General features: G+C 37.3%; 1 protein-coding gene and 1 long non-coding RNA gene across 2 annotated transcripts in view; one reads left to right on the top strand and one right to left on the bottom strand.

Annotated features, from left to right (window-relative positions):
- The window catches only part of LRMDA (leucine rich melanocyte differentiation associated), a 1,329,142-nt gene that overhangs the window by 1,011,048 nt on the left and 293,406 nt on the right, over positions 1-24,688 (bottom strand). The gene's annotated exons all lie outside the window — the stretch shown is intronic.
- Positions 825-16,434, top strand: LOC141520937 (uncharacterized). The gene is made up of 3 exons (XR_012477801.1): positions 825-888; positions 5,042-5,171; positions 16,349-16,434. It is a non-coding gene; the product is annotated as an uncharacterized LOC141520937 (long non-coding RNA).

Genomic DNA, 24,688 nt, shown 5'->3' with positions numbered 1-24,688 from the left:
GACTCAACTATCAAAACAATAAGGCCTACCAGCAATCTATTGACCTTAACTCTTTTCTTCTCTCCCCCCAACTCAGGATCAGAAATCCAAAGAAAGCTAGAAGGGATCTATTTCAAGGGACAGCTAATCCAATACCTCCATTTTACAGATGAGGAAACTGAGACCCATTGCGATAAAGTGATATGCCCAAGGCAAAGTCAGAGGCCAGGACTGTGAACCAGGCCTCCAGTGCTCTTTCCATTTTATCATGCTCCATGTGTCATTTGAGCTGGACTTTAAGATCTATCTCTCATCTTCCACTCCTTCTTCCAGTCAGATTTTAGAAAGCAATTTGGTAGTAAATTATGGGCCTATCAAGAAGTCCCAGGTCCAAACCTTCCTTGTTTATACTTACTATGAGACCTTAATCATATCATTCAGTCAATAAGAATTTATTAAATGCTTACTATGTCCCAAACATTGTCCTAAGGGCTAGGAATACAAAGAAAGACACAGACAGTCCCTGCTCTCAAGAAATTCACAGACTAATTAACACGTCAGTTCATTTTGAAGACCTTCTCTTTTTTTTTTTCTACCACTCTTTGCTGGTTAGGTGGATGCTCCCTTCAAAGACCTTGAAGAACCCTTGACACTTCCCTCCACTAATTTAAGCTTCTTGTGGAAAGCATTTTGTTTGTATTTTGAACACTAAATAGCATAAAACAGCATATACTTAATAAATATTTGTTAAATTGACTTTGTCCTTCTACAAGTGCTAAATTCTTATCAGCTCCCAGCTTGATTTTTTTTGGTCTATTTTTTTTTTCATTTCTCTCCAGGAGACAAAATCATCAAGATCAAATAGGCAATACAGTTCATTCCTCAATGTGGGAAACTTTCTCCACACCAGTATGTATTTTTGTGTAGATGTATATGTATATAATAGAAAATATGTGTGAATTTATACTAGATATATATGTATGTATATATATATATAGTGGGCATATGTATCACTATCATGTGTATATATGTATATGTGGGCACATACATATACACTAGCAGATAAGTTTAAGGGAGTTGTTTAAGACATGTCAAATTAAGTAAGAGAGACAATAAGCAGACAGCAGCAGAGATCTGAACCCAGGTCTTCTTGTTTTGAGTCTAACACTCCCATCTACTTTATCTGATTTGGGAGTGGGGTGGCGAATTCAATACTTAAAAAGTCAGAAGGAGCTTCAGAGTTCAACTCTACAATCTAAATCAATTTCCTTCTCTATTCACTCAGAGATTCCCCCTTTAACAAACTTCAAGCAAAACATGTTGACTTTTCAATGTCATTTTAAAAATAAACATAAAAAATAAATCCAAGCTTTCCTTATTCTCGCTGAATCATATGCAGAGGTTTTTAATTTGGGGTCCATGAACTTTTTTTTACAAAATTGTTGATAAATATATTTTAATATATTTGTTTCCATTGTAATTCTATAGTTTTTATTTTGTGCATTTCAAAATATAATTTTGAGAAAGGCTTCATGAGCAATATACCAGATGAGACAGTGACCAAAATGGTTTTTTGAACTGCCATCTTAAAACCAAGAGTCTTTTTAGTTTATCTTGGTTTTTTAGATAAATTTACCCCTTTCCTTCTCCTCTGCTACTCTTTCACCCTCCATTATTTCACCAGCTTTCATTTCTTTACACTAAGATGTGATCCCTCCTTGTAATAGTCAATTTGCTTCCTTATTTTGGGTTCCTTCTACTCCATTTGGCAGAATTTCAAGCACACAGTATTAAATGTACCATTTTTTGATTTTCATGGGCTGTTGCAATAACTAGAATTCTCTACAGGGACATACTCACACCCCAAAGACCACTTACAGCATCAGATTTAACAAATCCAGTCATGCAGCTCAGTCTAGACTCTGAAGCCTGAGAACTAGAAGATGTTCAGCTAGGCTTTGAAAAGACAACAGATGAAGGCAAAAAGAGGGTGGAAGATGATGAGGATTGATGATGACAATAATGATGATGATGGATGATGATGATGATGCTGACAGCATTTAAATAGTGCTTTAAGGTTTACAAAGAGTTTACACATATGATTTCATTTGATCCATACAATAATCCTGGGAGGGAGGTGCTATTATTATCTTAATTTTACAGATAGAGAAACAAAGGCACACAGCAGTTAAAGGACTTGCCCAGGGTCACACAGTTAGTCAGTGTCTGACGTTAGATTTGAAATCAGTTCTTTACTCCAGGTCTAGCACTCTATCTATTATGCTACCTGGCTGCCCCTATAAAACCCATGACCTGCAGAAGATAGTTTCATTGATATTCTTCATTCCATCAGCTGTAATATAGCCATGTAAGCAGGGGAAAATTATACTTTAATGGGTATTTTAGATACTATCTTCAGGGATGGACAAATATATTGTTCCTTAGTCTTTTATCTCCCCCATCATCACTTTAGATAGTTTCACTGAGGTCAAATCTATCCCAAGCCTAGAATGGACAGTCTCTGTTATCATATTTGGTACTACACAGTCTCACTATTATCCCTAGATACTTCTCTCTTATAATCAGAAAATTGCAGTCTTAGGTATCTGTTGACTTGGAAATCTGCCTAGAACACCTTTCTGGGGACCTCTATTGCTTCCATCTGCTCATTTGATGCTTTAGGGACTGACCCTAAAACCCGGCTTTATTTCCAGCTTGCCTTATCAGCTAAGAGATGAGATGGAGGCAAAAAAGCTGCAGGGTAACTATTAGATATTCTTTCTACTCTTCCTGGAACATGATTCTCTATTTTTTAAACCTTTTTTCTTTGAATATTACTCAAACCCTGTTTACACCTTCCAGGAAAAAAGAACCCAATACTCAAAAACAATCTTTCATGATCTCTAAGATCCCTCAAGGTCAAATATCCTATGGTCTTTCTAGTTTAGATTGCACAATGATACACACACTCATTTGATTCTTTTTTTTTTACTTTTCCATTGGATGATCTGAGTCCTCTCCCATAACAAATCAATAAAAAAATAAAAACCAGCAAAAAATAGATCATAATGACCCTATTCTTTCTATCCTCAAGTACCATATATCCATCAAGAAACTGCATGGAATGATTTTTTCAAGAGCATGTATTAATATAGCTGTCATGTTTCTGTACTAGCATAGTACCCTATACAAAATATATCTTTAATAAATGACTGTCAGCCTGGATTTCTGGAAGCAAAAAAGGCAGGGTTCCCAGGTTACTCCAGAACAATTTGAGAATGACAGGAGATTAAAAAAATGCGATTCCACTGATACAAATAGAGCCATATAGGTTAGTCTTAGCTATTTGCTCAAATTTTGGATAAGTTAAATGACATTGTGGCCACTGAAATTGTAAGAAATGAGGCTGGATCTGAATATAGGTCTTCTTGATTCAAAGTCTAATGCAATATTTACTTGTTCACTATTGCCTCTCTAGGCATGTTTATTAGTAGAAATAAAAAATATTGCTAACTGAGGCAGATCTCAGAAATCACAGGGATTCTCACCTGGATTCTCAAATTTTTAAAAGTGATTGATAAATGGATAGATAGAGAAATAGATAGATAGATGGATAGATATAAATAATGGATAGATAGACAGATGTTGGATAAGTATATGCACTATATTCCAATAAATGTATATTGGTATATATGTATATGCAATTATTTCTAAGAATGTCTCCCTATCTTGCTCAGGTTGAAAGCACATTAGCCATTTATAGACCCAATCCCATCACTGACCAGCTCAGAAGTTTTACTTCCTCTGTTCCTGACCTGGGCTGGTTCACTCCCTTGTAGACATCCTGTTGGACCTCTCTTTCCCAGGATTTACCATATTATTACAAAAATTAATGGGGATCTTAATAATTACCTAGCCATGTGGCCTTGGGCAAGCCACTTAACCCCCTTGCCTTGCAAAAAAAAAAACTAAAAAAAAAATTAATGGGAACATATAATTGGCTTACTCCACCACAGCTCAGAACTCCCAAGCTCAAATAAGCTATCAGCTTCAACTCGACCCCATCCCCACCCCAACACCATTCTAGGGGACACACACACACACACACATAGAGAGAGATTTTTATCTTTCTAAAGATAGTATTCTGAAAAGTGTCCATAGACATCACCAGATGACAAAGGGTTTCTGCTACACAAAAATATTCCTATATGGCCACCAATTATTTTAAGTAAGAAGCCTTTGGGATCAGAATCTTCCAATGCCAGAATTATTAATGTTTAGCATTTTCCATGCACATATTTGCTGAAAACAGACATGGGGTGCCTCACTTTCTCAGACCCATGGTTATCAGACTTTGACTGAGTTAACTTGACAAAAGAGGTATGGAAGGAATAATAACAGCAATCAATGGAAATAATGATGGTAGCTATTGTCCAAATGCCCTTTATATAAACACAGTAATTCCATTAATACTCACTGTATACATTTCCAACAATACACCAGGAGGTTACTGCTGAACTGGAAAAATCCCAGAATCCCACTAAGAAAATAATGCCTATTTCAGGGACGTACTCTTAACTGACTTAAATTATTATGGATGTGCTTCATACTTAATTACCTTTCTAAAATATGTTAGGGTATTTTGTCATAAACTCCTGCACCATACACCTAAACACTGTTCAGAAATGCAACCCCTTGGCTAATGTTTTTATCTGAATTACTTATTATCCAATACAGCATGCATCAACATTTTCTAGAAACCAGAACTGGGCTCTCTGCATTCCCTCCTCCCAGAATGCCAGTCACTGTGGGGAGCATTTAGTTATAAATTGTCTTTCAATAAAAGTAAAGGCTCCCAAAACAACAAAATGAAAAGACACAGCAGCCTAAATCAAGGGAAGTCAATTTCCACATGCCGATCCTAAATATTTCATGGCCCTATTTTATTCTGACATTTGTAGATGACTAAAGTGTTACAAAGGAAATAAAATGCTGATTAAAGAGTTCACTGTCATAAAGGTTACTGAATTGTAAATGGCCCTTTCCATCTTCCTGTTAATAGGTACCCAGCTGTAAACATCATGAAGGATGTGACGGGAGGCCTGCTCTGCTCCTTTAGGAGTCGTATATACATTAATCACTGAATCACCAAGCCATGCTTAATTGCATGTTGTATATCACACAAATCCATGGTAAGTAGAAGGGAACTCATTATTGATGCTTTATAACTACTGGATACTCCTCATTTTAACCTCCTCACACCTGGGACACTATGTTGCTTTACAACAAAAATGCAGAGAACCGTATGGAAGAACTAATTGCAGTTGGCCCGGAGAGGGGAAACCGAGGCCTTGGTGGACCCCTACCCAATGGCGGATGGTCCTTGCCTTTACAGCTCAAACCAGAAGGATATCCACCCCTAATTCCATCTCTGCATCTTCCTTTCTAAAAGATAATGTACTGAAGCCCATTCCTCCTTGAGAGTATACAGAACTGTTTAAATGATAAAGAAAAAAAAAACCCCACAGTATATTTTGCTTTGACAAAATTATTGATTTAAATCCCATACAATAGCACAATACTATTTAAAGGTCAACCCAAGAAAAATGAGTTTACACCCGACCAGAGCCAAGCTTATCTGTCATGAAAGTGTAATGATGTGTTTATTCCTTCACTAGTGTGTGTATATTTTTCAGGAAGATATAATAGTCTGCTTGTAGGTGAAATCTGCTCTCAAATGGGAATTTCAGGACATATTTACATTTCAGATTGCGAGGGCTGATATCTTGGGCCCAGATCCCCATTTTCTTGTATTTAATAGCCCCTGTTTGATTATTTACTCTGCCTGAGAATCACTCCTCTCCCTCCCCAGGTCAAAAATGTATTCCTCCTGGCCTACAAATCACTGCCTTTTTCCCCTTTCAAAAAGGGAAGGCCACAAATCGAATGAGGAGGGATTTCAGATTACCTGGTTTCCTGACTTTTCTGTTTGTCCTTTTACAAGTCAAAGAGATAATGCTAAAATGCTCTGACTCCATTGTCTCTTAGAAATATCCATCATCATAAGATCTGGGTATGTCTTGTTTTTCTCTTTTAAAAAAAAACTGGCCAATTAACTCAAGTCAGTCCCTCCTTGCTGTTCTACCTCTTCCCCCCAAAGAGCCTCCTCACTTGCTTTTGGAATAGGGGAGGGGGGTAAGCTCAGCCAATAAGAAACACATACAAGCCAGCATTCCTGTGACATTGCACACACACAGTAACATCCCCATCACCTGAGGTTTCGAACCTAGGGCTCTGAAGAATCTTGGCCCAGGGTTCTCCAGAATTCTTGCCATTGGTCCTCTATTATTCATGAATTGATTATCCAGTCTTTAACTCATCTAGAACTTACGGCCCTCATCACCTCCCTGTAGCTGCCAACTCACTGGGCATATTCCTATGTATTATCATCTCTGTGGGCAACAGCAGGGGATGACTAGGAAAAGCAGACAATTTTATGTCTTGTTAAGGCATCCAGGGAAAAGTTTTGCAAAAGAAGTGGTTGAAGGCTCTAGTCAAAATTTAATTCAAATTGAATTAAAAATTGGATGCTAACTCTAATGAGCCACAACTAAATCTTGGTTATACAAAGGGACAGCCCATGACTAAGACAAATTTTCATTTTTCACAGATATTGCCATTATTCCATGCCCTCATTCCTATGTCAGAATACGTAGTACTCTCATCATTTCTGGGGAATAAAAATTGGCATCATTTTTGTCTGTGTTTCTGAAATAAGATATTTATATGTTTAAATTCACCTTTGTTATTGAATCACTGTCATGTCTAAACTGGTTATTATGGGGATTATATTTCCTCTGCTCCTCTTCCATCACTCCCCATGGAAAACCTGAAGTTGGTTGTACATGAATCTTCTGTCATGCTATTAGTGACATTTTTCCTGCTCCTTTCTCTAGTCTCTCAGATTCAAATACATCACTAAGTCAAACTGCCCTTCTCTAATAGATCCCTAGGATCTTCACCTCCACTGCTATCACCTGCTCTCCTGCAACCCCCATTCAAAATTCTCTCTCCTCTCCTCTCCTCTCCTCTCCTCTCCTCTCCTCTCTCTCCCCTCTCTTTTACCTCCTTAATTAAACCTTTAAAGGCCGAATTCTTGTCCTCTTGATCAAACCTGGGTATTATCTTCTGGTGTCCCTCTATCCCAGAAATAAACAAAAAAATCTAATCTCACATTTCTCTGGCTTAGACCTTACTCATGTGCTATGGTACAAACAATCAGAAGGATGAAAATCTATACCTGAACCATTCTCCCTCCCTATCCCATGGCAGAATCATTCCTTAGGTCCTTAATTTGATCCTAAAGAAGGAACCTTCAGGACTGGTATAATAGTATACCTTTAGTACTAGAAGGTCATGCTACAGGTCAAATCCAGGATGTCATCCTCTCAATCTACCTTATGTTCTAGTCAAATTGGACCACTAATCTTCTTTATATTACCTGTCACATGCTACCATGGACCCAAAGGGACAAACCACTGGGGCAATGCGCTACAGTAGAAAGAGCATTGATTTTGAAGTCAAAAGCTCTGGCTTCAGATCTCAACTTTGATATTTATTCCCTTTGTGTTCTTGGACATGTCACTTAAATTCCTTGGACCTCAGCTGAGTTGCCTCTTCTATGAAATGAAGATGCTGAATTGGATGGCCTCTGCTGCCTCCTCCAGTTCCCAGTCTAAGACCCTCTAATCTCTTGGATATCTGAGTCAGACACCCAGATCCCACAAGAAGTCCCTTCTCCCATCCTCCGGCTTCATGATTTGTCCTGGAGGCAATGGGGGAGAGAGGTCCTAGTCAGGACTAGTTTTGTAGGTGAAAAGACATCTTACATACTCGGCATCTCGAAACTCACAAAGCTTAATAGATCTCAGGAAGGTTCTCTACATAGCTCGCGCAATATAGAATCTGCTCATTCAGAGGCACAGGCCACCTTTATTCAATTCCTTTTGCCAACAACTAACCATGAAGACCAAAGATGATAAAATACTCCTCTGAAACAGGTATTCAAATACTAAATTATTACATTTAGATTTCTAAACCATGTTTCTTCTTCTTAAAATCAAGAACTAAACCAGGGGAGAGGAAAAATGACTAATGAATCCATTTAAGTCAAAACTATGCTTTCATATTTTCTAAAGCCCCATTTTCCAAATTAATTTGGCCATTGGATATGACAGCATCTGAAATATATCAAAGAGATCCATGTATGGTGGTCAGGCAGCAGAACAGTATGGACTAGCCCTAAACTTAAAAAGGAGGGGCAAGGGGGAATGTGGAGCAATTCAGAGGAAATAAACTGTTCCTACTGAAAATCAGCACAAAGTATTTTTGATAGACACATAATTTTGTATTTCACATTTGGAAAAGGAAAATATCACAGTACTGAAATTTACTCATGAACCAACTATTCACAACCTAACAAATGACCTGGTACCATGGAACAGGAAACAGTGCTATCTGAGGCTGCTGATTTAGAACAAAAGTGGATGCCCAAGATAGTCTCCAACCAAATTCAATCTATCTCAAATTCTGTGTTGAAGGGAAGTCATCCTTAGCAGGCAACAGCTCCCCCAGCTCCTATTGTACATGATGACTATATACATTGCCTCATTGCCATTCCATGCCCCCTTTGCAAACCTTGTTCTTCAAGCTCTTTGAAAAAGCTAAGAACTGAATATGCATCACAATACTTTAAATCAAAATTAGATAAATCTTTAACTTGACTTCCAATCTAAACATCAGGGGCAAAGTAGAGAGGGTAGTAGAAGCTTAGAAGTCAAAAGGGTGAGACACAGAGGCAGTTCTCATCAATGGAAAAGCAAAGTTAGGACTCAGTCACATACATGAATTTAAGTGTTGTGCACAGAAAACTATGGTTCTTAAAGGAAAAAACTCAAGGAAGGACATGCAGTGTAATAGAAAATGAACTGGATGGGACAATAAGAAACCTAAAGTTCTCATTCTGGTTTTAACACTAACTAGTGATATGACTTTGAGCAATTCATTTAACCTATCTAGATCTTAATTCCATCATGTGTTGGGGATAGGATTATTGATCCCTAAATTCTTTTTGAAAATAAATAATTTACTGAATCAATAAATTGTAAGTTCCTTGAGGGCAGGGACTATAGATTTTTTTAATCTCTGTATCTCCAGGACCTGGTATACTATTTGGTTCATAGCAGGTACTTAATTAATATGGCACTTAATTAAATAATTAATTAATATAATAATAGATTAAATAAAATTAGTAAATTATTCACTTCCTTGTTCAATTTCTAAATTTAAACTGAACCTACCAGTATATTCTCTTCATCCTGAAAGGCAGTGTCAACCACAACATTTCTGTAATAAAAGAATTGTAATAAGAAATACCAATAATAATCAAGAATCCTATCTTATCACTCACCACACACACACACACACACACACACACACACAAACACAAAACCAATGCATTGCACCTCAGTACTTCCTCACACTTTTCAAGGTCCCTGCCATTTCCAGAGAGACAAATTCTGTATACAACAAAGCTGACCCTGGGCAATGATGCTCTTCACTAAACATTCTTTAGCCTAGTAAGCAGAATTTCCTTTAAAAGACGACTTTGCAAAAGATGGAAAAAATCAGGTCAGGAAAATATGACAGTTACTATAATAGTCATTTAAAATATGAGCCTCAGTTTTCTTATCTATGAGATGGGAATAAAAATAATTTATTGTAGGGTCCAAATAGAATAATTGTTATGCTGCTTTGCCAACTATAATACAGTATATAAATGTCAACTTATGATCAGGTCCAATACACATGAAATAGAGGAAAAGTGTGCACAATTGCAACCACAGGATCCTGTGCAAAAAAAATGAAGTAACCATAAAAGACAATTCAAAGAAAAGAATTATAGAATGTTTTCCATAGCACTGGTCAGATTCATAAAATAGTCTAGGCTATAAGACATAATAACTACCCAAGTGAGAAAGTCTCTGAATATGCCACAGTGAAAGACTTTGGGAACAATATAGAAGAGATTGTAGGAAAGAAAGGGTGAACAAGTGAGAAAGAGTACTAAGAGTAATAACAAAGAATTCATGAAGCCTTGTTAAAGAAGAAAAGGAATTGTCACCCAATAAGCATTTATTAAGCACCTGCTTAGCACTAAGAACTATACTCAAATTGGAGGACAATGGTTTTCTAAAAGAAGAATTTTCTTAAGCAGAAGAATTTTTGAGTAGATTTTGAGTGACTTAAAAAACCTTTGAAGCATGCTAGTTTCCTGAGCATGAGAAAATTACTTAGTTACTCAGTTCCCCCCACAAATCTGCATAAGGGGAAGTATTTTACATATAGGGAATTCCTTAAACAAAGAAATCATAAGAACAGAAAGTCCCCTCCAAAAAAAAACCAAACAAACATGATAATGATTGGGGAGACAAACTAGCTAAAAGAATAGATTAGCATCCTATGAAAATGAAGAGCATACAAATTAATATCTGCATCCACTCCATTTAAAAGAAACTGACTTACGGTTTTCTGACTACAATTATAGCAATTGTAGCAATTGCATAATTGTTCAATATTTATAACATGCAACTTGCTTTTAAAGTAAGAATGGAGTTCTCTTACAAAACTCTTGATTGGAATGGTTTAGTCATGGTTCTGCCTGTAAACAGAAGGATGAACTCCATGGCCTCAAAGGTTCCTTCCCAGGACCCCAGGATTGATCCTTCCCCTATTTGCCATGGAGCTTCAATTGTAAGATGTAGGAAGTACAGAAAATGAGAGCCATGCACTGTGAACACCGTGGCAGCCCAGATGACACTGATGGAAGGATGTGCAATTGAATTAGTGGATAGACAGTGACTGTCATCAGTAATAATTTCTTATTATGTTAGGGCATCTTCATGTTGATCAATGTGAGGCAATGGGCAGTTGCTTATACCCAACATAAATCATTATCGATTGCTATACCAATTCTTGGACATAATCAGCAGCTATAGACAAGAGGGCAAAATTATCTTAAATACATATGTCACTTCTATCTATAGCCTAAGTAGCATTTTGCAAAACAGCAGCATTACTACCACCACTAGTGTTATTATTGATGATGGGAGTAGTGGTGGGTGCTGAGTTTGGAAGGGAGGGTGATTGTAAGGGAATAAAATAGCCCTGGATGCAACCTCCACCTGAGAGATTCCCCGTCCTATTAGAGATTAAAAATGAGAATTCTCTCATACCCATATTGGATTCCTGTGTGCAAATGTAGAACTTGGCAACATGCTGCTCTTAATCTGATTTATGCACCAATTTATTTTATACATTAGGCACACTGTATGTAGTCTGACTGATGCATAAAAATTTCATGCAAAAAAGGACTTACTCTCATACAACTGCCTTTCAGTTATTATTACCTCTTGTGGTTAGCATCATACAGCAGGTAGGACAAATGACTCCATATACCAAATGCAGTTTGCCCACTAGACAAACATTCTGATCTGTTTCCATTTCCCCTCAGTCCCAACTTTGCTGAGCTAAAAAGCACTATCTTTTAAAAGGTCGGAATTGTCACTTTTTGAAATCCCTTTGACTTTACAAAAACCCACTTAGAAGACTCAGATGGCCCATGTTCAATGAGTGTGAATAGATAATCTAAAGATTCAGAGATACAAATGAAGATTTAGAAAAGCTACATATGTATTTATAGTTTTATATATATGCTTCTCTATGGAGAGACAGAGAGAGGGAGAGAGAGGAGAGAGAGAGAGAGAGAGAGAGAAGAGAGAGAGAGAGAGAGAGGGAGAGAGAAAAAGAAGAGAGGGAGAGAGAGAGAAAAAGTGAGGGAGAGAGATGCAGTTATATATTCAGGGTGGGGAATGTTTGTTCTGATTAATTTTTATCAGTATTCAATATTTTCTCCTATGAGAAAGAACCAAAATATATATTTGCAAAGAACCAAAATCTATTTTGCATCCCTTTTATAATTACCTTTTCAGACATGTATCACTAGAACACCACCAACACCCCCAAAATACATACACATACACATAGAGAGAGAAAGAGGGAGAGAGAGAGAGAGAGAGAGAGAGAGAGAGAGAGAGAGAGAGAGAGAGAGAGAGAGAGAGAGAACCCCACCACATTTTCTATAGGGTTTTGAGTTAGGAGAGAAAAAAAAATCAGCCTGAAAAAGCATCTTTCTGTATTTGCCTTTTATTAGAAGTCTCCTTTCATCCAGGAAATATGGGACCTGAAATAAATTGTACCATCCTGCCTCTTTTTTTTTATTCAAATCCTCGCCAGCGCTAGGCAGTATGCAAATGAAAACAGGTTGATAAATGACTGCCTGATATTTTCCAGACATTTTTCTCTCAGAAGTGCTCTAAACTGATGTAGCTCAAAGAGAATAAGGCGCATTAAGTCATTATATCAATTTTTGTTACCCAGATACTTCAGTCCCAGTTAAGAGCTGACAGCCGATATAAAACAAGGCAAGGGCATCATACGACTCCATCGATCAAATCTTGGCGTAGATAGATTGCCTATTACACAAATAGAAGCCGTAGCTTCAGTTTGTAGTTTTATGCTCTCCAATTAAAGGATAACAGGGTACTTTCCCATAAATCTGCTAATTGCAACAGAATTAATTTAACAAATTTCTCCAAGCACAGAGGAAACAGTGATTGGTTAAGCTAATGTAAAGTAGCACAGGTTGTCACAAAGCTCCCTCCATAACAGCCTTTTTCCTCTACCTGGATTGGGCAAGGTGTCACAAGTATTTAGCTCTATTGTGGGGCTCTGGCAACAGACAGCTGACAAGCAGAAACCACTGCACAAATAGTAGATAATTTATTTGCTGTACTTTCTTCTCGCCCACCCTTCCCCCTCCTCCACTCGGAACATGGAATAACTCCCTCTTTGCATCTAATTAATGTTTCTCTCCAAGCGGGGCTGTTTTTCTAAATCAGTATTATACCAGCCAAAGCATTATATCATGGAAAGGGTTCCCTCAGCAACACTCAGCTAACAATAGGATTGAGCTGCAAAAAGCAAAGGAGCCTCCTGCCTACCTACCTGCCTACCTGTCTACTGCTGGGAAGAAGGAAGGCAAAGAGAGGAAAAGCTCCTGGAAACAACCCAAGACTTCCTCATAAGAGTTCAGCTAACCATCGACACAGAAATGTCTCATCTTGATCCAGAAGAAGAAATGTTGAAACACATTTCACCTCAAAGAAAGGTGGAGGACTCCAGGAACAGAAAGTTGGATACGCTGTGATCACAGTGGCTTTGTTGGTTAATTTTGCTTTGTTTTTCTTTGTTCCTAAAGAAGACTCCATGTGAATGGAACATAGGAGAAGTCACCTTCATGTGAAAACAGAGGGCATCAATAAAATTTTGAAAAGACAAATCCAGGCTCAGCTAGGTGGTACAGTGGATAGAGCACTGGCCCTAGAGTCAGGAGGACCTGAGTTCAAATCTGACCTCAGACACTTAATAATGACCTGTGTGACTTTGGGGCGAGTCACTTAATCCCATTGCCTTGCAAAAACAAACAAAAAAAGAAATAATCTAGGAGTCATGATTCAAAGAAAAAACAATGACACAGATAAACTCAGGAATTACTTAATATTCTGTCTGTTTCCTAAACTAGGAGCCAGAAACTTATTGCTTAATATGTAACAGCTGTTTCAATATAGTTTTCTTTGCCATTTAGGTGACACAATGCAGGGTGTTGGATTTTAAGTTAGGAAGACCTGAATTTAAATCTTACTTCAGAGACAGCAGCTTTCACCTCTCTCATCCTCAGTTTCCTCATCTGTAAAAGAGGGGTATTAACAGCAACTTTTACAAAGGGTGGTTGTGAGGATCAAATGAGACAGATAAACCCTTAAAGAATATAAATGCTCAATATTATTATTATTGTTATTGCTATTACTCCATAATCTTCACCATATTGCCCAAGAGATTCATGACATGATAAAATATTGCTATTGATCTAAAATGCTATGATTACAAATTCTGTAATTCTACTTATATCCATCCTCATTTCATTTCCCTACCTTCACTTCAGAAATCTGGATTCTCCTGTTGAGAAATGGGACAGCACTGGGAGGAGGGATAGTTAAGAGGGGTAGTTAATATAGTAAGTATGCCATACAAAAAGGGACCAGAGATCTCAAGTACTGATCTATTTATGAAACATTCAAAATGTACTTTCCAGGGACTTGAGAGTTTAAATCTATTTAAAGTACCGGAAACATCAGCACCAATGAAAAGTTATAATAGGTAAAGATATATATCAAAAGAATTACCTACTATAATAGTAGGATGTTGACTGAATAAATTAATCTAGTCACCTCAGTCTACTTAAAATAAGTGATAAGATGCTCTGGTGGCTTAGCCAGGTGAAAACAATCAATCAATCTCAATCATAGGCTTTAGTTTCAACCAACCAATCATTCACAGGCAATAGAAGGAATTGGAAAAGTCCTTGGAACTGGATTGACCTTGCACAAGAATTGTTTTTGGTTACGCTGAAGAAAACAGGTCATATGCTAGAGGTCTTTTAGGGAATGTTTTATAATAATTGTTCTTCCCATACCGTCTTAGTAAATGTACTTGTCTAAAAATGTGCTGAGGCTAACTGTCCAAACTGATTATCGGCTAACAATCTTTGAAGGAAAACATACTAGCAGAGGCTTATAGACCTATAGCACAAAAAAAGACACTCTCCCTCTGCCCAGCCCATGAGACTACTCCCACAACTTAAAAAGGGTTATGAAGTGGGCCTTTGTCGGACAAAATCTTATCTGGGGAAGTTGAGAGTGTCACCTCAGAGTTTGTGCTACACTAACATCTAAGGCCCTTCGTCATCCAGCACCACTACAATCTTATCTCATGTGACTTCCCTTCAAGCACAGTAGCTTCTGGCCAAAAATGTCTCTTTAGAGTTTGGCAACCGCTCTACATATATTATTTTATGTGAACCTCATAATAACCCTTTCAGCTAAGTACTAGAGGTATCACAAACTTCATTTTATTGATGAGACAACTGAGGATCAAAGAGTTCAGTGAAGTCACTTGCCTGTGGTTGAAACCAGCTCTTCCGTATTGCAAGTCTAACATTTCATCCACTATACCCACTATACTATGGGCATAGGATCAGTTGGAGATCTAAAAACAAAAGGGCTGTACATCTTTGTGGCAGCAAAGACCTCAAAACAAAATAGATGCCCAAGATTGGAGAACAGTTAAATAAATTATGGCACACAAATGTAATGGGTTATTAGTGACTATTAGAAATAAATCATTTTATTATTAAAGGAGGCAGATAGGTGACTCAGTGGATAGAGTGCTGGGCCTGGAATCAAGAAGACTTAAGTTCAAATCTTGCCATGTGACCCTAGGTAAATCACTTAATCTCTATTTGCTTTAAATCACTGAAGAAGGAAATGGCAAACCACTCCACAATTTCTGCTAAGAAATGGACAGTGTGGTCCATGGGGTCACAGAGAGTCAAAAATGACTGGATGACTGAATAACGACAGAAATTATAAGGATGAAAATCAGAGAAGCACTGGAAGACTTATAAGAACTGTTTCAAAGTGAAGAATTAGGAAAACAATACATACTCTGACACAATGTGAATGGAAACAACAATAATAGCATAATTGAATGACGTATTTATAATGACCAACTTTGACTATGAAAAAATGCTTCTTTCTCCCTTCTCTGAAGAGGTAGGGGATTGCATGCATAAAATGGTGCTTATAGAGTCAAATATGGTTGTAGATGGCTTGTTTTGAACTGTTTTTTTCTTCCTTTTTAAATTCTTAGATAAAGGATGGCTCTCCGGATAGGTCAAGAAGAAAGGATATTTTTTAAAAATATTTTATTTTATTTTATTTTAAGGGGTTTTTTTGCAAGGCAATTGGGTTAAGTGGCTTGCCCAAGGCCACACAGCTAGGTAATTACTAAGTGTCTGAGGCCAGATTTGAACTCAGGTACTCCTGATTCCAGGACCGGTGCTCTATCCACTGCGCCACCTAGCTGTCCCAAGAAAGAATAATTTTTGAGATAACTATAATGAAAAAATTAACAGAATCAATGTAAAAAGATTTTTAAAAAACATAAGAATTGTGAGGGTGAGAAGGGATACCACTAATAGCAGAGTTACAAAAGTTTACAAATTCTCCTCTTCTGATCAGCTCATATGCTATTCCAATGTCATTCCATCCAATTAATGCCAACTCTTCTCTCTTCCACTTCTAAATATATGACCTCAGAGCCTATTAAATTAAATATCCTTATTTTACAGATGAGGAAACAGACCAAGAAAGACCTAGACAGGTTCAATGATTTGCCCAAGGACATATGGAAAGGATATAGAATCAAGATTCAAACCCAGGTAATAATGGCTAATCTAGCCCAGTTCCCACTTTGCATTACTTCTTCCAATTGGCCATACACAGACATTCTAGTCTACCATCTTTACTGTTGCTACCTCATTGGTCCTATAGCCAGGGAATAGGACTAACCTGCAAGAATCAATACGGAAGAACTGAATCTGTTTCTTTAGTCAATCAAGTCTCCTTTCCCTTGGGGTAGGGGAGTGGTTTGGGAAACAAATGAACTGAGAATTCCCTTGTTTCAAAAGTAACCTCTGAGTTTCCACAATCTCTTATATTTGAAAATAACCCTTTCATACATGTTTGCTCACCTACATTTTCAAATCCCAAAGGAAAACCAGGCATGAACTCTCAAAGCCTTCTGACTGCAGTAAGCTACACTTCTTTATAAGCCTCTGGCAAAAGTGCCCTAGACTTTCTTTATATTTATTGGTATCGTTATGCGTAGAGTAACAATCCCAGAAGCAGGGCATGACTACACTAGTTTTATGTCTGGCAAAATCAGTGTCTGTATTATCTGAACTCACAAAGACTATAAAATTAAATTTAAGTGACTCACTTAACTAGCAGAAGAAGAAAAGATCCAATTTTAAAAGTGAAAAGGTAAAAAAAAAAAACAATTGCTTCTGTTTGGTAGGTATTTATTCCATAAATAAATGGAAAGAGGGTATGTTGAGAAATAGCGACACATAGTCACAATTTCACAGGAATGAAGAGTACCTGAGAATACTGGGGAGAAAGAAAGAGTTTTCTTCTTTTGGGGCTAGAATATTTCTCTCAATACCGGTCTGTTCATCTGTGCACCAAGGAAGCCTACCACGTCTATTCCTTTAGAGATCCTAATGGATCCTAAAGTTAAATTTTAATAACACATGCTTATGGAGGAAAGAATTAAAAAATCATTGTTGCTTAGTATTAGGATGCATTATTGTCTTTAAATCTGAAAGTATGCCTAGGTTCTTGGAAGGCTACACCATTTCCAACAAAGCAGTCACTCCAGAGAGAAAGAGTTGAGTCCTAGGGAAATCATCAGACTTGAAACTCATAAGATATGGATTCAAGTCCTGGCCCCACCACTTAATAAATCTAAAAGTATACCTACGAGTTTGGAAAGCCACACCATTTCCAACAAAGCAGTCATTCCAGAGAGAGAGAGAGAGAGAGAGAGAGAGTGTCCTGGAAAAAAGCACTGAATTTAAACTCAAAAGATACGGATTCAAGTCCTGACCTTGCCACTTAATAGCCAGGGGAAATCATTTAATTTCAATGAACCTCTGTCTCCTCAACCGTAAAATGGGGATATCACCCCATTTATCATTTTACAGTTGATATCACCTCATCTTCCTACCCCATATGGGTTGTAGCAAAGGAGATAGCATACTAATTTTTTTAAGCAATCGTGTATTAATGGAAGCATAAGGCATTCCTAATATCATAGCAGGCAGGCAGATTCATAAGCTCAGAGGCAACTTCTACTCTTCCTTCTCCTTTAGCCCCCATATCCAAATCTTATTGATTTATCTCCTTAATATTTCTTACATCTATTCCCTTCTCTTTACACACCTTAGTAGCATCAAGTCCACCATGTTTAATCAACCACATCTCAACTTTCACCTGGACTACTATAACTGATTTCCTTTTAGTCCCTCTTCTCTCCAATTCTATCACAGCTATTGAAATAATACTCCTAAAACATAGATTTAACCATGACTCTATAATACTCAATAATCTATAATGGCTGCCCATTGCCTCTACAGTAAGATACAGGTGATTCAGTTTGTCTTCCAAAACCTGTCATAGGATTCCTTAATACCTTCATCTGGTTCACTTCACATTACTATCTTTCATACATTCTCTGGTTCAGACAAACTGATCTTGCTATTTCCCAAACCTCCCTCTTGCACAGTCTCCTAGATAAAGTTTTTCTTTATCCCTTAGTTGTTAGTGTTCCATTCCTCACTGAATTATATTGTATTTATTTATCTAAAAACATAATGTTCCCCTTTTGCTTTTGTATTTCTAACCCCTAGGATAGGAAGCAGCATACAGTAGGTACTTACTGAATGGTTGTTCAGTTAAATAGACTCAATCAGCCAAAAAATTGAGGTACCTACTATGTGCCACACATTCCACTTGTACCTGGGGGATACAAAGAAAGTGAATGAAACTTCTACTTTAATGGAATCATCCCATAAAGGTCAAATTCCCAGAGAACACCTCAAACCAATCAGAGAATCTTGTCAAAGGTGCTGAGCAGTCAGAGGAGGTAATTGATGCACCATTTTTGAACTTTGTCTGCACAAGGGTTGACATATGGCAAACATTTAATAAATGTTTGTTGACTTGACCTCCAAGGGAACAAATGACCCAGATATTTTTTCCCCTGAATCCCAGGACTCCTTGTGAAGCTAAAGGAAGAAGTAAAAGAAAAGAGGAGGACCCCCAAATGATTTATCTTCTTGACTCCATGTGGGAGTTGAAGTCTTGGAAGATGGCTATGCATTTATTTTCCCTTCACAGGACCTGCCATTAAAGGATGGACCTTCCATACCATTGGAATTGAAAAGGAGGTTACATTCTCCATATATCAGACACTAGAAACAAAAAAAAAAACCCACTGTAAAATAGGCCCTGCCTTCAAGGGAGGAGTTTTATATAAAACAGAAACATCATATAAAAATAAGTACGGACATGAAAACTTGAGGAGATTATAAGATCCAACAAACAAGAGAATCAACAAAGATTTCCCAGATTCTAGGATTCAAATTGGACCTTGTAGGATACTAGGATTCTAAGAGGTAGAGGTGAGGAGAGAATTGATTCCAGATACAGGATACAAAAACATGGAGACTAGAGATTTGGTTCATGAAAGAGCAAGTAAATAATTTTCTCTGAAATAGAAAACCTCTAAGAAAGGTAGTCCAAAGGTAGTCAAAGGTAAATTGTGAAAGATTTTATGTGTCAAACTAAAGAATTTGTATTCAACTCCCCCCCATAAATAGTAGGGAGCCACTAAAGTTTCTTTAGCAAGGGAGTGACAAAAAATAGACCTATAATTTAAGACTTTTGACGTTATGCAGAGGATGGATTTAGAGAAATAGGGACTGAGAAGTTAAGAGTCTAATTTGGAGGGTGTTACTGGAGTCAAAGAATTTAGAGTTGGAAAGGACATTAGAAAAAATGTATAAGTAACATAATTCTCAACTTTATAGTTGATGAAACTGAGTCCTACAGATGTTATAACTTCGAGTTTACATAGGAAGACTTTATTAAATGCTCAATATCTTCCAGGAATTATTCCAGAGGATAAAAAGACAAAAATGAAACAGTCCCTGTCCTCAAATACATGTCAGAGTCTAACCTCCAACCCAAGTCTTTGGACATTCATCCTTTCAGCAAATAATGAGCTTCTTTCTAATGATCTTGATCCAAACAGGATCTTGAGATGAACTACATAAGAGGCAGGCAACTCTAAAAATTCAGAAAAAGAAAAGGCATTTGATGTTGGAACATACCAAATCCACATTCTATACTATATTACCCTGAAATTCAGGAGTTATGGAGGGTCTTTTCCAAGTCATTTTGTCCAACCCCCTACTACTGATTGATCTTTGATGGATCTTTTATCTTACCCAGGCTAGGGAGATAAGTTATTCTTTCTTTTAAAGCTCTCCAGAAACCATTTCTTGTATATAGTATCCTTATAGCCAGGAAATTTTTCCTTTCACCTAACCTTCATCCCTCTTGTTATATCTAAGCAATACAATGGAGCAGCATCAGTGGAGTTATCCAATATAAATGTTTCGCCCTGGCCATGCCAGCAATATTCTTCCCTCTCTCTGGAGCACAGGCAGGACCGGCACTGACCTCCAAGCACGCACTTACGCCTACTTGGAATCCCCTGCCTACCAATATCTATATATCTACGACATAACAATAACAACAACTGACATTTATATAGTGCTTTAGGGTTTGCAAAATGTTTTATACACATTATTTCATTTAATCCTCACAAGGTCTTCACAATGGGCAATAGTTATAGTTGCCGACTTTTACAGATGAGGAAACTGACTGAGCGTGTACGTGACTTTCTAAGCCTCAGTGTCCAAGGCAGAATTCTAACCCAAGTCTGCCTGTTGCCAAGTACGGCACTCTATCCACCATGCCAGGTAGTTTCTAAGAACACGGAACCATAAGGATCTTCACATTTCAAATAACAAGACACTCACAGCAACAAAATATTAAAGAAAATTAAAAAATAAATGTGTACAGTACTCTGGTTCAAATTCTAATCATACTATTTGTACCAAGGTGATCTTGGATGAATCATTAACCTTCTGTGAGCCTCAATTTCCTTTTCTGAAAAAATGGAGGGGTTGGACTAGTTGGTGTCTAAGATATCATCCAGTTCTAGAGCTAAAATGTTATATCTAGAGTCTAGTAAGCTATTAATATAAATAATTAATATAAATTTAATATTATTTAATAATGTTTAACATTTTTAAAATAACAAATATTGTTAAACAATAATTTGATGATCATAAATTCAATAATTAATGATAGCTTATTGGAAATTACTTAATCTTATAACTCACAGAAAATTTAATTAGAAGTTTAATATTAATTAACTAATGTGAAGTCCCCTTTTACCTAGGGAAAGTAAACTCCTTCCTATGTCCCTAGATCAGAGCTAATAGAGTCATTCTTGTCAGTGGACAGAGATTAACACACAAGAGTAAAGGTTTTGGAAGCCAGTGATTGCTGTAGCAGTTGTCATATAGGGAGTAAGGGAAAGAAAAAGGAACACACCCAGGACTCTGCCTGCCTACCTGCCTCCCTGTCACCAAAAAGTAGAGTAGAGAGCATTTTATTCACCATTAATTTGGATATATACAGTATTTTCCTAGCACACAATGTTCTTATAAGGTTATGAACTGGTTTGCGTCGTTCCTTTGCTAGAATTTAATACTGTACTAAGTGTGATATATCTCATCCATGATTAATCCTGCCCAGTTCTACTGCAAGTTTCTATAAAAACCAACTTGAAATACAGTACTCTTAAAGCCCTTGCCAAACCTGCAAGATGTGATATTAATACGGCTCCATTCCAGACAGGCATGTCTAACTTACCCACAGACAATCTGCATGCTCTCCCTTCACGCACCCATAGAAGACTATTTATCCTACCACTAAAGCCTAGAAGATTCGGGAAGTGCTGACCCTGCCAGGTTTACAGCGGCATTATTAATACTGCTCAACAACAAAGTAAAATTACAGATAAAATCTGAATAGGCTCATTATTGTTTTTAGAGGGAGTTAAATAAGCTATATAATTTGCTCAGGTCCTGTAGAATGCTCAGCAAGGCAGCATGAGAGGGAATACATGATGCCATGGAGATCCTTGCTACCTGAACCCCAAGACCATGTAAATTCTAGCCTCAAAGGCCATGAATTAAAGTAGATGAAAGTTTTAAAATGTCAGATGGGTCCCTGGGGATGGATATGCTTTATGATTTTTTTTTAATACAATGAACATTGATTCCCAATGAAAAGTGGGAGTGATGCTTTAACTTTACTCAGTCATTGTTATTTCATTTGGGTTTTCTGTTTTGGGTTTTTTTTTTCCTTTTGAAGTTCTATTTTTCTACATTGAGTATTTGAAAATTCAAGGAACTGAGTCTATGCTTAGTCAAACATTCAGGACTTCTGCAAAAAAGGAAAAGAAATGCCACCACCAAGATAGCTCTTCTTTTTTTCATAAAAGTTAATAAAAACCACTTCCCAATCCAAACACAAAAGCCCTTGGGAAGTCTGAAGGTAGAATAAATTTATACTTTGTTAGAATTTCTTTTTACAACATAAATAGTAACAAGAGTCTCCCAGGATGGGCAGATACAGATGGGTATCCTTAAAGGGAGTATGCACATCAATGAGATCACAGATTCATTGAAGTATTAGAGAATTTTTGAAGATTTTTCAACAAAATTCATATTTACTTGTTGGTTTATAGAATTCTTATTACCTAGCTTTCATCTTCCATTGGACTCTCAGTTCCACAAATATTTAATTTGACCCTACTGGGTACAGATTTAAATTATATTAAGCTCTGTGGGAGAGAGAAAATTAGGCAAGACAATGCTGCCTTCATGGAGTTTATAATCTAGATGTCATTGGATAGGTGCTAAGTACTATGAAAATTCCATGTTATAATAGGAAGAGGATTAGATTTAGAGGCAAAAAGCCTTGTCATGCCAGCCAAGCTTCTTACTACCTACTACTAAATGATGGGAAAATTCAGAACCTGCTAAATTAGAAACCAGAACTCCACAGAGTTTACCAACAGGACAACTTATTATCTCCAAGAAGCCAGCATTTTAATTCCATCAAAACTAAAGTCAAAAGTTTAGAGAGATTCAGTATTCTTAGCTCAGGAAGAAGGCAGATGAGTTTCAATTCTATGCCAAAAGCAACAATTCAAAGTGCTTTTATGATACCCTGAAAACTATTTATGGGTCAAAGACCTCAAGTGCATCTCACCTACACAACACTAATGGAGTTACACTGATCAGTGATAAAGACGTGATCCTGGAAAGATGGGTTGAATACTTCCATAGAATTCATAATGCTGAAGCCACAGACTGTGAGCTTTAGGTTGTAGCCAGTCCCTCTCTAGATAATTTCCAACTGAAGAAGTATTAAATGCAATCAGGCTCTTCTCAAGTGGCAAAGCTCCGGCATGGATTCCATCCCAGCAGTGATATTCATAAGGTAGCAAGTCCATTGCTCATATAGAAGTTGACTAAAATCTTTCCCATCATATGGCAAGAGGATGTTATTCTTCAGGAGATCAAGAATGCCTCCATTAGCTATATAAAGGAAAAGGAAACAAGCTGCCCTGTAACAATCACAGCTAGGTATCTCTCTTGATCATTGCTGGCAAGATTCTTGCCAGAGTCCTCCTTCATAGGCTGATCTTGCTTGTGAAAGATGGTCATCTGCCCAAAAACCTGTGTGACTTCAAAAAGGGCCAAGAACAGTCAACACAGCTTGCTGCCCAACAACTTCAGGAGAAATACCAAAAGTAGACCAGAAGAATATTTGTTGATTTGACCAAGGCCTTTGATAGTATCAGTCATGAGGTCTTGTGGAAAATCATGGCCAAATGTAGTTACCTGGAGAAGTACATCAATGTGAACAACAGTTTCATGATGGTATGTTTGCACAACTTCTGGATGTCACACTTTCCCAGTTCAATTCCCAGGAGTCAAACAGGGTTGTATCTTTGCTCCTTTCCTTTTTTAACATGATAATTTCCTTGATGTTGTCAAAGGTTTTCAATGAGGATGAAAATAACATCAAAATCAGCTATCATACCAATGGTAAACTATTGAACTTGAAAAGGCTACAAGCCAAGACCAAAGAAGAAGAAGAGTTGGTGCAAGACTTTTTTGTGTGCAGATCAGTGTGCATCCAATGCAGCATTTGAGGCTAAGAATAAATAGAATATGGATCAATTCTCTTCCAATTACACTAATTTTGGCCTGATAATCAACCCCAAGAAAATGGAAGTCTTCCACCATCCAGAACTGCACCATCCATACATAGAGCCATTAGTCACAAGAAATGGAGAAATTTTGAATGCTATGAATAACTTCACTTACTTTGACAGTATACTTTCCAGATATGTCAACATAGATGATAACATTGATGCGTTAAGGCCAGAGCTAGCTCAGCATTTGAGAGGCTCCAAAATAAAGTATGGGAGAGAAGAGGTATTAGGTCAAACTGAAGGTCTATAGAATCACTGTTATGACTTCACTGTTGTATAGCTATGACACTATACAGTCTAACAATAGCATGTCAGAAAACTGAACCTCTTACACTTGAATTGTCTCAGGAAAATTCTGAAATCATCTCTTGAGTTGAATTGGCATGCATTCAAGCTCTTTTGCAGAGAGCACAAATCTGATAGGTCGTCTACATAGTCTGAATACCAACTTCATGTTTACCTAAAAAAAAACTATTTATGGAGAAGTCCCACAAGGCAAGAGTTCTCACAGTGGTCAGAAAAAAACAATAGAAGAACACTCTAAAAGTATCTCAAAAACTTTAGTATTGATTGTGAGACAAGGAAAATGCTGATACAGGACCGCCCAGCATGGTATGCCCACATCAAAGAAGGTATTATACTCCATGAGCAAAGCAGAACCAGAATAGAACAAAAAGAATGTATGCTTCACAAATCCAGA

Source organism: Macrotis lagotis, chromosome 4, assembly GCF_037893015.1.
Source record: "Macrotis lagotis isolate mMagLag1 chromosome 4, bilby.v1.9.chrom.fasta, whole genome shotgun sequence".
NCBI classification, from domain to species: domain Eukaryota; kingdom Metazoa; phylum Chordata; class Mammalia; order Peramelemorphia; family Peramelidae; genus Macrotis; species Macrotis lagotis.
This window is presented reverse-complemented; position numbering and strand designations above follow the sequence as displayed.